Source organism: Eriocheir sinensis, chromosome 51 (genome assembly GCF_024679095.1).
Source record: "Eriocheir sinensis breed Jianghai 21 chromosome 51, ASM2467909v1, whole genome shotgun sequence".
In the NCBI taxonomy this organism is placed as follows: Eukaryota; Metazoa; Arthropoda; class Malacostraca; order Decapoda; family Varunidae; genus Eriocheir; species Eriocheir sinensis.
The window spans coordinates 5943110-5956231 of NC_066559.1; the positions used below are offsets into that span (position 1 = coordinate 5943110).

Below are 13122 nucleotides of genomic sequence, written 5' to 3' on the forward strand. Positions count from 1 at the left end.
ACGTAGTGGTGGTTGTGGAGATGGTAGTAGTAGTAGTAGTAGTAGTAGTAGTAGTAGTAGTGGTAGTGGTAGTGGTAGTAGTAGTAGTAGTACTAGTAGCGATTAGCGGGCTTTTTTTTATTATTGTTTTTTTTGTGTGCCCTTGAGCTGCCTCCTTTGTTGTAAAAAAAAATAGTAGTAGTAGTAGTAGTAGTAGTAGTGGAAATAGTGCTAATAATAGTAGAAGTGGTAATAGTGACGTTGAGTATAGTAACAAAAAAGAAAATAATAATAACAATAGTACTGATGATGACGATGATAATAATAATAATAATAATAATAATAATAATAATAATAATAATAATAATAATAATAATAATAATAAAAATAATAATAATAATAATAATAATAATAATAATAAAACCAACAGCAGGTATGAATCAGCACCTTTCCGGGCAACCCACTGACCTTAACCAAGACACACCTGCACCGCAAAACCTCCAGGTGTGTGTGTGTGTGTGTGTGTGTGTGTGTGTGTGTGTGTGTGTGTGTGTGTGTGTGTGTGTGTGTGTGTGTGTTTGGGCTCTCTCTCTCTCTCTCTCTAAGATAGCAGTTTCTGGGGTGAGGTGGGGGTCAAGATTTTTAAGTAAACACTCGTGCCTGTTTACAAAGCGTCGCTGAGCCTGTATTTCAAATATTCAAAATCATGACCCCACCCTACCTCAAAAACTAGTTTTCTAGTGATGTTCACAGTGTCCCTTTTACGGACTGTTGGTGCAGTCTGTTTACAAAGCTTCTCTGAGTCTGTACTTGAAATATTAACCCGTGGGCTTCGGACGTGACGGTTTCTGCCGGGCCAGCGGTATATTAAGGTGACACTGAGCATCATCCTAGAAAATTAGTTTTTTGAGTGGTGGGACGATAATTTTTAATATTTAATAAACACTCAAGAAACAATTTGTAGACAGGTATGATTGTATGACTGCTCGTATTCTGTTAATGCATATGCTGCAAGATTTAAACTCTCAACGAAAATAAATACTAAACAAATAACCTCAACATTTCCATTTGTCGCACAGTCCAAGCCCGGTTTTGATATGATTCTGACAGCAGCACCGAATTTATATCGTATTATATTTAGTAAATAATTTATTTTCACTAATATGTTTTCAGGAAAACTGAAATTAAACAATGAAATAAAAGCTAAAATCCAACACGAGGTCCCCCAGTGCGCCAAAAAACAGATGAGATAAGATTGAGGAACCCAGGAGTGAAGAATATCAAGACAGAGAGCGTACTTGTGGCCCACTGAGCACGCGACAGTTAAAATCCTTACTCGGACTATTTTTACCTCACACCAACCATATAGTTCCAAGAGAAATCATATGTACTGACAGGACGTTTGAACTCCTCACAGAATGACTCCAATAGCAACATAATTTTTGGTCTCTTCTCGGAGGAGCAAGACTGTCGTGCCCCTTCACACCTGACACACAGCCCCACATGCGCAGTCGCCGTCAAGGCAACGAATTCGTGATGGAGCAGGTATTTGCCCCTGGCGTCACCGCTCCAAAAACAATGGCAAATAGAACTGAGTTGTCTACCCCCCTCCCCAACTGCTCTCTCTCTCTCTCTCTCTCTCTCTCTCTCTCTCTCTCTCACACACACACACACACACACACAGCAGCAGCAGCAACAGCAACATACAACCAAAATCAGGTCTTCCCCTCACACAAAAACACACGAACAGTCAGGAAGCAGTCAGGCTGTAGAGGTTTGCAGTTACTATAATGTGGCAGCAGGGTTTTTTTCGGCCCCTATGACTGTATATGTGAATTATGCACACACCAGCACACCTCAAAACTTAATTCAGGCAAACGTTTAACACATAACACAGCTTTTGCTTTTCATCACACACACACGAACGACCAACAAACAAAGTCATTCACCGTAACTTCATCAATAACACCAACGACACTTGCTCTCGTTCTGCCTTGTATAACTTGCTTACGCACAAACCGGTTCAGAACACCTGTTAGGCCCATAAAAGTGACGGGGGTGAGGTTACAGGTGCAGGCAGAGGCAGCGCTCAATCATGTAAGAGTGAGGGGAAGTAAGTCACAGATATCAATTATGAGGAAGGGGACTTTCAGGTAGGTCAACTGCTTGTGAGGCGAGTTAAAAGCCAGTCTGGGAGGAGGCGATAGAGGTACTGAGGTGAGGTAAGGTGAAGCGCAGGTAACTAATAGGAGAACAGGTAAGAGTGAAAGGAGGCAAGGCACAGGTATCAATTACGAGGGAAGGGGACTTTCAGGTAGACCAGCTTTGAGCGAGGCGAGTTAAAAGCCAGTCTGGGGGAAGGCGATACAGGTACTGAGGTGAGGTAAGGTGAGGCGCAAGTAACTAACAGGAGAACAGTTAAGAGTGAGGGGAGGCAAGGCACAGGTATCAATTACGAGGGAAGGGGACTTTCAGGTAGATCAACTTTGAGCGAGGCGAGTTAAAAGTCAGGCTGGGAGGAGGCGATACAGGTACTGAGGTGAGGTAATAAGGTAAGGATAACCTAACGAATAAGAGGGGACACTCAGGTAGATCAGAGAGAGGCGAGGTAAATGCCAAGCTGGAAGGAGACGATACAGGTACTGAGGTGAGGTTAAGGTGAGGCGCAGGTAACGAAGTGCAGGGGACACTCAGGTATGCCCACTTGCCACACACTATACGAGACGCAACTGAGGGCAGGGATAACAGGAGAGCGCGAGGAGCAATGAAGGTAATGGAGGTGAGATGAAGTGAGGTGAGGAAAGGTGAGATGAGGTGTATAGATAACAAGTAAGCCACTTGCCAAGAACGGGAGAAGCGTGGACGTGGAGGTGAGGTGAGGTCAGATGTACAGCGGTGGTGGAGACTGTGACGGTGGAGAGAGCGGTGGAGGGGTACGTAGTGGTGGTGGTGGTGGTGGAGACGGTACTGGTGGTGGTCGTGGTGTGGTGTCTTGTCTGTCCGTTCCGTGTGTTGGTGGCAAGTACAACTGACTGACGCGGATTGGCCCATACTCTTTCTTACCCCTCCCCCTTCCCTCCCCCGCTCTCTCCTTCCCTCCACTAGACAGCCTCCTGCAAGCTCCTCCTCCTCCACCTCCTCTCATTAACCTCTCATCTCGGTGCTCACGTCTACATACATCTCCGTCTCTTCTCCCTCTTTCCTACATTCCGATCTTCTTACACAACTCTCCCCAAGTTCGACCCCGGCCTATTCCTGTCCTAACCAGTGTTCCTACGTCACTGCTTGCTTCCGTTCTTCCTTGTGTGTGTGCTGTTTTTGTTAGTGATTAAAGGTTTGGACGTCATACTGGTGGTGGTGGGTGGTGGTGGTGGTGGTGGCGGAAGTGGTAGTAGTAGTAGTAGTAGTAGTAGTAGTAGTAGTAGTAGTAGTAGTAGTAGTAGTAGTAGTAAATAAATAAACAAATAAATCATCCTCGGAGCATGTCATCCACACACACCACTTCTTCCACGCCGCCGTCTACGCAACTCGGGGGGGTGGAAATGGAGGAGGAGGAGGCGGAGGAAGAGGAAGAGAAGAGGCGTGGATGGCTGCGGTGTTGGGCGTTGCGTTACCGGCAGTACAGACGGTTCAGGCGGTACAGACGAGGCGGCCTCCCTACACCACCCCCGAACTGGCCTCCCTCACCACCACCACCACCGCCCAGCACCTCAGCCTCCCCACCAGCACACTTGACCGTGGACACCTGCCCTGTATGTGGACGACCTGAAGGGATGAAAAAACGCCTTCTTTCAGTTGCCGATCTTCCCCTTCCCCCCAAACTGGTCCCTTCCCCAAGCACCCCACTCCCCGTGCCTTCCCCGCCCCCTCACACCCCGCCGCACACTTCTACCCCCTCCCGTGCCTCCGTCAGCCCCTCCAGGTGTGTGTATGTGGTGAGGGAGGTGGTGGAGGGTGGAAGGAGGTGCGTGAGTGCCCTGGCCAGGAGAGGGAGGGACGTGGTGATGGGGATGTGCGGGAGGCAGGTGCGATGGGTGCGTAAGGTGGTGAATCGTACCTTCGGAGGAAAATACCAAGGCAAGGTGTACCGTGCGCCCACCCCTTCGTCAGGTACAACACTATCGTCGACTAGTACTGAGTCCTCGCCCACTACACTTGTTTCCTCTAATACTACTGTCTCTTCATCCTCTACACCCCCCTCATCCACCTTGTCATCGATGTCTGCAGCCTCCTCATCGATCCCTGCCCTTTCATCCACTACAATCCCTTCATCCGGCTCGTCATCATCGTCTGCAGCCTCCTCATCCATCACACTTAAATCGTCTTCCACTGTCCCTTCATCCTCCACTACCGTTCCCTCATCCACCACACGCTCTTCCTCCACAAGACTCGAGTCATCATCCACAGTCCTCACATCCACATAACCCAAACCAGACCACCGTGACTAACTTTGTTGAGTCATCCTTCACTGCATGTTCTATTCTTCTTCTGCATCTTCTATCCATGTCATTAACCACCAGACAGCAGATAGAGATATGCCCAATGACAGATCTTACATTCTTCTCACTCTCATATCCTCCCTCCTTCCTTCCCTCTCACCCTTCTATTTACTTATGCATTCCCTCCCTTCACCCCTGCTTGCCCATTCTCTCACTCCATCACTCCCTTCCCTTCCCTCGTCTTCTCCCTCTACCTCTGTCACCTCACGATTTCTTCCTCCTCCTTCTCATCTTTCACTTAATTAAACGACTCCTTTGTACACAGTCTTAAATGAATTATTAAACACATGAATATTCGAGTATGCGAAGTTAACTGTGTGTGTGTGTGTGTGTGTGTGTGTGTGTGTGTGTGTGTGTGTGTGTGTGTGATAACAACACCTCATCCATACCATGCCGTAAATCCCTGTATCCCTTAACATTATGGGCACGGTTAAGCACGAGTTATCCCCCCCCTCCCTCCCCTTAACGATAAAATGGGTAACATTAAAAGTGAAGGTAATGTGAAGTATAGGATTAACACACAGGTAAATGAGGACACTGAACTGATCCTGTCTTGTATAGTTTTGTCAGCGTGGAATGTGGCTATTTGTTGCTCGGTACAAATTATATAGCCAGCAGCAGCGGAGTGAAGATACTTTGGATGAATGAATCGTGAAATACCAGGCAGAGGAGTGAAGGAAGAGAGTAACACTTAGTTTATCGCCCTGAGTTGAGCATCAGTACTCAAGGGGAAAACGTCCTTGGCATATTAGTTCCCAGGGTCCCAGAATTTCATGTTACCCACAGCAGCGTGAAAACCTTGCACTTCAAGCTGAGTCAAGGAACGATGACGCGGGAAAACACCCTCGGTATTTTTTTTTCCCCCTGTAAGGTTCCAAGAACTACTCCCTCAGTTCGGCAGGATGATTACCCAGCACCTGTTCCTGTAACTACCTCATTAGCATATCTTGGCTCAGAGTCAAGGTGAGTATAAAACTTTGGTTATAAATATTTCCAACACTCAGGAACATTAGGTAAGAGAAACACTTAAGGATATGAGTTCGAAAAACTGTTTAAAAGAAATTAAAAAATTGAATGCCTTATCACTGTCAAACACAACCATGTAATAGGATATATAAATAAGCACCTGGCACTCGTTATTAATACCCAACACCACCAGCAAAATGAATAAATACATACATCGATAAACGAATAAATAAGTATAAACACATGGAACGTTCAATGCCTATAGGTACCTAACATCGTGGACACCTGGCGCGCCTTATTACTGCCCAGCATCATGGCCGGACATACAGGTGCGTGAGGCATCCTAAGCGGGGGGGAACACAGCCCACACACCAAGATCTATCCACACACCACACCCACACCGGGCCACCCTAACGCTCAGTGATGGTTTATTCTTTCAACACGGGAATATCAAAGCCTCTACATCCGAAACTGACCTTTCTTTTGGCGTTTCCTGTTCGATTTGCAGGAACAGCGAACAAGCGGGCTTTTTTTCTTTGTTTATTGCCCTTGAGCTGTATCCTTAATAATAATAATTCAACCTCGATACTGAATTCCATTTGCACCCATATTAATAAAGATAGTGTTACATAAAATACTGCGTCTTACTCTTAACACTGAAGTAATAATGTATGATAGCCTTTTTTTCGGTTTTCGATCTTATGCTTCAAATATGCATAATAACAAAACAACCTTCGTGCGCGTATTGACTTTTTTTAACGGTAAAGGAGACTGTTATTTATCTAAAGTAAAGATAGACCAAGGACGAAACAACAGTAATGAAAAATCCAAGCAACACACTACTACGTACAGATAAACATGGCCGAGGAAGACGCCGACTGACAAAGGATCAAGATTATTCCCAGATTTCTGAGCACAAGAATACATAAATGCGGTAAATTATAATGTGCGTATCCTTATCTTTTTTAACACCAAAGGAAACAGCTCAAGGGCAAAAAAAGATAAAAGTTCACTATGGCGTAACACCAAACAAATTATATAAATAGAAAACGGTGAATGACGTCCTTACTTTCTCTTTCTCTGAAGCTCCGCAAGTGGGAAGAAGACCAAACAGGTATTTCCCATTAAGTCATCCTGGTGGGGCACGACCTGGCTCGTTAAAATTCAAGAAAGCGTCGCAAAGCAAATACAGTGCCAGGAAACTCTTCTCCCTGGGCCCCCATTTCCGAGTACATTTCTCCACATGGGTGCATTACTCAACTCCACTGCCTTTCGCTCCACCTCACTCCCTTTCCTCAGCTCCACCCCTCTCCACGACCCTTCCTTCCACCACGCTCCACCCAGATTCAATCCTCTCAAATCCGGTTCATCCCATTCCTCTCTTCCTCCCCTCTCCGAAGGTCGAGTCTTGATAGCGAATAATAGCTACTGACATGCGTAGAGGGAATCATGAGTAATCCGTACATGTGAACAATTATAATATTACAGAATTGTAGCGAATTGCAGCTATCGGCAAGCGTATAATTGAGCAATCTATAAATATGAATAGCCATAATATTATCGAAAATTGTAGCGAATTACAGTTATTGGCGCGCGTATCATCATAACTCATTAACATTAATAGCTATAATATTACAGAATGATATACATATATTATCTGCAATAATGTTGATAATGGAGAATGATTCATATAGTCTCAGCGATAAAGAAAAGATCATGGCGAAAAGGATGAGACTATTTTTACATGACCAGGAAATAACATTATTGCAACTAGGAGATGCAAACGGCGCTACAGGTCACCCGTGCAACTGCGTATACCTTCCCTTGTTAGATGTTTGACTAATGAGCGCCTAAGGGTATCTGGGGCGAGGCAAACTAACATTACAGACCTTATATACTGTGACCTCTAACAGCTGTAAACATGTCACCTCCAATACGTGCTTTATTAATGGCCAAGGCGAAAGTGTTGAGCATTGAAGCAGAGCGCAAGTGTCACGAGCCTAAATCTGTCGCCGGCGAATACCTGGTTGGGTTATTAACTAGAGGCACAGGTGTGAAATGATAGGTGACTCAGAGAGAGAGAGAGAGAGAGAGAGAGAGAGAGAGAGAGAGAGAGAGAGAGAGAGAGAGAGAGAGAGAGAGAGAGAGAGAGAGAGAGAGAGAGAGAGAGAGAGAGAGAGAGAGAGAGAGAGAGAGAGAGGGGGGGGGGGGTAGTCGAGGGGGAGGGGGAGAAACGAAATGGACCGTAGCTATAATAATAAAAAAATCCACGTGAAATCGGAAAAAAAAATATCAACCACAAAAATTAACCCAACCATGAAACGCCATGAAAAAAAAAATATAGAACACAAAAAGAAATATGGATGAAAAGAGTAGACAAAACAAACTCAACGGAGAAGTGGTTAGTGCGAACACGCTTGAGTTTCGGATGAGATGAATTTATGGATGGAGTTAACGGACGATGGCTGACAGGTGTTCTGATGATACCTGCTGTGGGGAGCCTATTAAAGCCTCTTGGAGGATAGGTTTACTCGTGTTAACCTATTCATGTGTGCCATAGGAGGAAAAAATGAAGGAAGAAGAAGAAGGAGGAAGAGGAGGAAGAAGAAGACGAAGAAGTAGGAAAAGAAAGAGAAGAAAAAGGAGAAAAAAGAGAAAAAGCAAAGAAGAACAAGAACAAGAACAAGAAGAACAAGAACTAGAAGATGAAGAGGAAGAAGAAGAAGAAGAAGAAGAAGAAGAAAAGGAAGACGAAGAACAAGAAGAAGAAATAGAAGAAGAAAAAGAAGAAAATTTAAAAAAAAAACGATGATGACGATGAAGATGAAAAAATATAGAAAAGAAAATGAGTAAGAAAAGGAAATCAGGAACACACAAGGACGGATACATACAAACACGAGGAGACTGCATGTAAGGAAGAGGCTGCACACACACGCACACACGATCTGGACCACAGCTGAACAATATGCACTCTTAGACCGAGCCCTGGACTACGCGCGGCGGATCCTGAGAACTAAGAGGATGAGAGGGCGAACAAAAACGAAGGTGCTGCAGGTAATAGAAGGAAGTGGGGGGTGGGAGGTGTTGCATGTGAGGGTGAAGGCATGGGTGAAGGTCAAGGAAGGGGAGAAGAAAATGAGGTAATAAGAGGGAGGAGACTGCGACGTGCATGAGAATAAGGAAGACAGCCTATTAGGAAGATGACTCATGGGGACCAAGAGATGAATTGAGAGCAGAGGGAACAAGAAGAAAAACGATAAAAAAGGGGAGTGGAAGAGAGGCCAAGAGTGAGAGAGAGAGAGAGAAGGCTGCGAAGTGCATGATAATAGGACGAGAATGTAGGATGCATTACGGAGAGAGAGAGAGAGAGAGAGAGAGAGAGAGAGAGAGAGAGAGAGAGAGAGAGAGAGAGAGAGAGAGAGAGAGAGAGAGAGAGAGAGAGAGAGAGAGAGAGAGAGAGAGAGGAGCAGATGAGAAGACGATGACGAGAGAAAAGGGAGACGAGTGAGTCAAAAGCACATGAAAAAAAGAATGGAGCAGGAAAATGAAGAAAAAGGAGCTGAGAAGTTAAGATAATGGAGCGATAAGATAGATAATGTCCCACGAAAAAGATGATGACGTAAGAATGTGAAGATAATGGTACAAGAAGGATAATGGTGCAAGGAAATATAAAGAGAAAGGAACACGTAAATGATGATGATGGCGAAAGGATAATAAGGCAAAAGATCGATGGTGATGGCGAAAGAGAGTGAAGGTTATGACACAAGAAAATGAAGATAAAGGTACAAAGAAAGATAAGATAAAGGCGCAGGAAAGTGAAGAGGAAAAGAGAATGGGAGGAGTGCACGGAGCAGCATTGTAAGGTGGGTGTATTTTGCAATTCTTATTCGCTCAAGTTAAGTAAATTCAACAGCAAAAGAAAATAATAGGAGGAGGAGGAGGAGGAGGAGGAGGAGGATAACAAAATAGTAGAGGTGGAATGGGATGAAATAAAAAGAAAGCCAACACAGAGAAGAGTTGGAAATGGGAGAAAAGGAATTGGAGAAGAAAAGGAAAATATATGATGATGATGATGAGGAGGAGGAGGAGGAGGAGCAGTGGTGGTGGTGGTGGTGGAGGGAACGAAAATAAAAAAAGAGAAAAAGAAAGAGAAAATAAGATAATGGTAATGGTTGATAATGGTAATAATGATGATGAAATTAGATGCATAAAAGAGAACAACAATGAGAAGAAAAGAGTAAAAAAGGAGAGGGTGGAAGGGGAGAAAATGCAGAAAGAAAATGTGGTTAAGATTCATCTCTCATAGCAGAGCAGCATCGCATCACTCACTCTTAACCTTGGGTATCGCTCACCGAGATTTGAATGTTGCTTTCATACAACACCCTAAACACACAACACACACACACACACACACACACACACACACACACACGAGATGGGCTGTAATAACACACCTTGAATAACCAACTCACTCCTCATCTTACTATCTAGGCCACCACTACCACGAGCCTTGCCCAGCCCAGCCTTACCCGTCCAAGCCTTGCCCAGCGCAGCCTTGCTCAGCACAACACAACATAACTCAACACAACACAACATAACACAACACAGCCTGGTAGTCACCTCTCCAGCAACACCCACGACGCCTCATTCAACACAGGCGACAACGCAGACATATCATAGCAAAACTAGATTCCCATATAAAGTAAGTTCATCAACATACCGACAACACAGTGCCGAGACGCCCAATAGACCTAACCAAGCCCAAGATAAACGAAAACACGGGCTTAGAATAATATTTTTTCGCTCTCTCTCTCTCTCTTTCTCGACTCCCAAATCCATGCCAATATATATCTTTTTTTTTCACTAATTCATCTTTTTTGAGCCATACACAGCTACAATTTCCAGCAGCCATTTTACCTTAACTCTACTTTGGATCGTATATTGAAGCGATGTCAAACAGCAGCCATCTCATGAAAATAGGAACGCGAGTTAAAATGCATAAATAAATGGATGAATAATCACATAAATAAAACAAATAAATACCTCAAACACGGCATTTACCTCATGGAAAGGACAAGGGACGGGAATAAACAGAAAAAAATATGTATGTTTGGCTGGGCCGACCATCAGGCCCCACCTGGAAGAAACCTTGGGCCGACCATCAGGCCCCACCAGGAAGATGCCTACCGGCGCAACAGGCAACGACGTAAAAAAAAAAAAAAAAAAAAAAATGTAATGGAGCCAAACCATGTTCCTGACGTTCCTCCTCACACTAAATAAAAGGAAACAATAATTTCAACTCTAACGAAGGCAGTGGAGGAGGAGACTGCACAAACATGTTGACAGAGAAAAAAAGAAAAGAAAATATCCTAGCGGCTGTTTCTCGACATGGGCTAATGAAAGAAAGGACTGTGTGTGTGTGTGTGTGTGTGTGTGTGTGTGTGTGTGTGTGTGTGTGTGTGTGTGGGTGTGTGTGTGTGTGTGTGTGTGTGTGTGTGTGCAGGATCCCGTTTCCCTGCCCTTCTCCCACCTCGTCACCCTCTGGCCATGCCTCTGGGTGGTGGGTTCCGTGTGCGTGCCTCTCATTCCGTCGCAAGAAAGAAAAAAAGTCACGAAAAGCTTTCAAAAGTCTACGAACATCTTGCCTTATGAGTGAATGAAGACATGTTTAAATGAAGTAATTAGTTAACAGAAACTTATGGCATAGTATACAAAAAAAAAATGTAAAACTGCAATAACGAGTTTCTTTTTTATAGTAGCTGGATATAACTAGTCTACGTATGGACACTAATAGAATAATTCACCCTAATGCACTTATCCTCTCTCTCTCTCTCTCTGCCTACCACGCGTGTCATTTGTTGAGCCGTGTACGCCTATCAGTTGCCACGCAGACTAAGATTTTAACACCCAACCCAGAAAACAATAGCATTCAACATCTTTTCTTTTGCACCAGCGAACACACACACACACACACACACACACACACACACACACACACACACACACACACACACACACACACACACCAACAAACAAACAAATACATACCAAAAATAAGATAATATGAAAATGACAAAAATAAAATTATATATGTTCGGAGCAAGAAAGTTTCCCGGCTGGACAAGAATGTTCTACGCAAACACTTATTTTTCCTTCTTCAACCCACACACGCCGAGTGTATCGCAAGAGAAGTTCAAGGGCATTTTTTTGAATGAGCTTACTGACGAAGACGACGAATTATCTCAGAAGTCGTGTTCCCGGATAAGAGCCCCACATGCAGGCTATGCTGATGATAGGCTTGTGAGGGAGATACCGCCTCACCCACAGGCAACTCAAACCTTGCAGCAACACTAGGAAAGGTCAACACACATAATACAGAATAACATCAATTCAACCCCTTCCTCGTTTTTGTTTTGTTTTTAATCCAGTCTTCTTAGTTGCAAAGAAAACAACAAACAATGCCATACCCTTCACTACTATGATCGCCTCCGTGGTGTAGTGGTTAGCATGCCTAGCTACAAACCCGCGGACCCGCTTTTTATCAGGGACAGTCTGAGCCCAGTCCACCCAGTTTATCCACTCTTTCGAGTTGGTTGATAAATGCATGGGTACCTGGGGAAACTAGGAGAAAGTAAATTGTGGCCACACTGCGTCACACTAGCCTCCTGTACCGACATAATGGCTCTGCCTCCCCCCTAGAAAAAAATACCGGTACCTAAAAATACCTGTGGATCACCCCTGCAGGTTATCAGTGAAGAGACCGTATCAAAGGCCTTTGCAAAGTCAAAATATATTATGTCAAATAGGTGGTTTATGCTGTGATTGTTTGTCCAGTCATTCAGCGACTGCAATACATCGGTAAGGCATGACCTTCCCCGTCTAAAGCTTAAGCTAAAGCTAATTAGATTTTATGTAGTAGGTACTTTTTTTATTTTCTTGTAAAAAATAGAAAAAAAAATTCAGTAACCAAAAAAGGAAATACTTACATCTATCCCAAAACCTAGATGATATAATCATTATTATTATTAGACAAACCACTCAAGCTCCCCAGCAGGGTGAAGGTCATGTGCAGCAGCCCCACAAAACACCCAAAGGCACTGCAGAAGAGCAAAAGTAGCAAAAGAGATGACCCAGATCAAACACAAAATTAGGACTTGAATTTACAATGGATATAAAAATTTTAAAAACACTAAAATAACATATATCGTACAAGTTCAAAAAAATAAATGTAAAATATATAACAAGGGTGAGTCGACACTCAGGCACACTACCTGATTATGGGCCATGGAGACAGGCAGATAAGCACTAAAGCATGTATAAAAAACATTAATTTAAAAGCAAATTCAAAAGCTCAATGAACAACTTCATTTGGAAGATCATTCAATAATTTACAAAAATATGAAACAAAAACATCTAGCAAAGTGATTAGTTCTGAAACTGATATTATAAAATGCATGGTCATCTTGAGCTAAGGTATACATATATGCCTTGTAGGTCTATTGCAGGCAAAATGAGAAAGTAGCCTCGATCAACTGCATGGGATGATGGAAGATCTTGTATGGGAGACAATCTCTAACTTTACTGTTTCTCCAAACTGATTGTTAAATCTGGGAGAATGAAACATATACAATTCAGAAGTCAGTCTAATAGCCTTAAATGACACTCAGCAGAAGAAAGC

The 13122-nt window shown here is 43.7% G+C and overlaps 1 protein-coding gene across 4 annotated transcripts in view; it reads right to left on the bottom strand.

Annotated features, from left to right (window-relative positions):
* Nucleotides 1-13122, bottom strand: part of LOC126982594 (uncharacterized) — a 31132-nt gene that overhangs the window by 15452 nt on the left and 2558 nt on the right. The window contains exon 1 of one of the 4 annotated variants that reach the window (XM_050834769.1): nt 2822-3100. The exons of the other annotated variants lie outside the window; for them this stretch is intronic. The gene's annotated coding sequence lies outside the window, so the exon portion shown is untranslated. Of the gene's footprint in view, nt 1-2821; nt 3101-13122 lie in introns of those variants that run through there. 4 annotated transcript variants of the gene reach the window in all.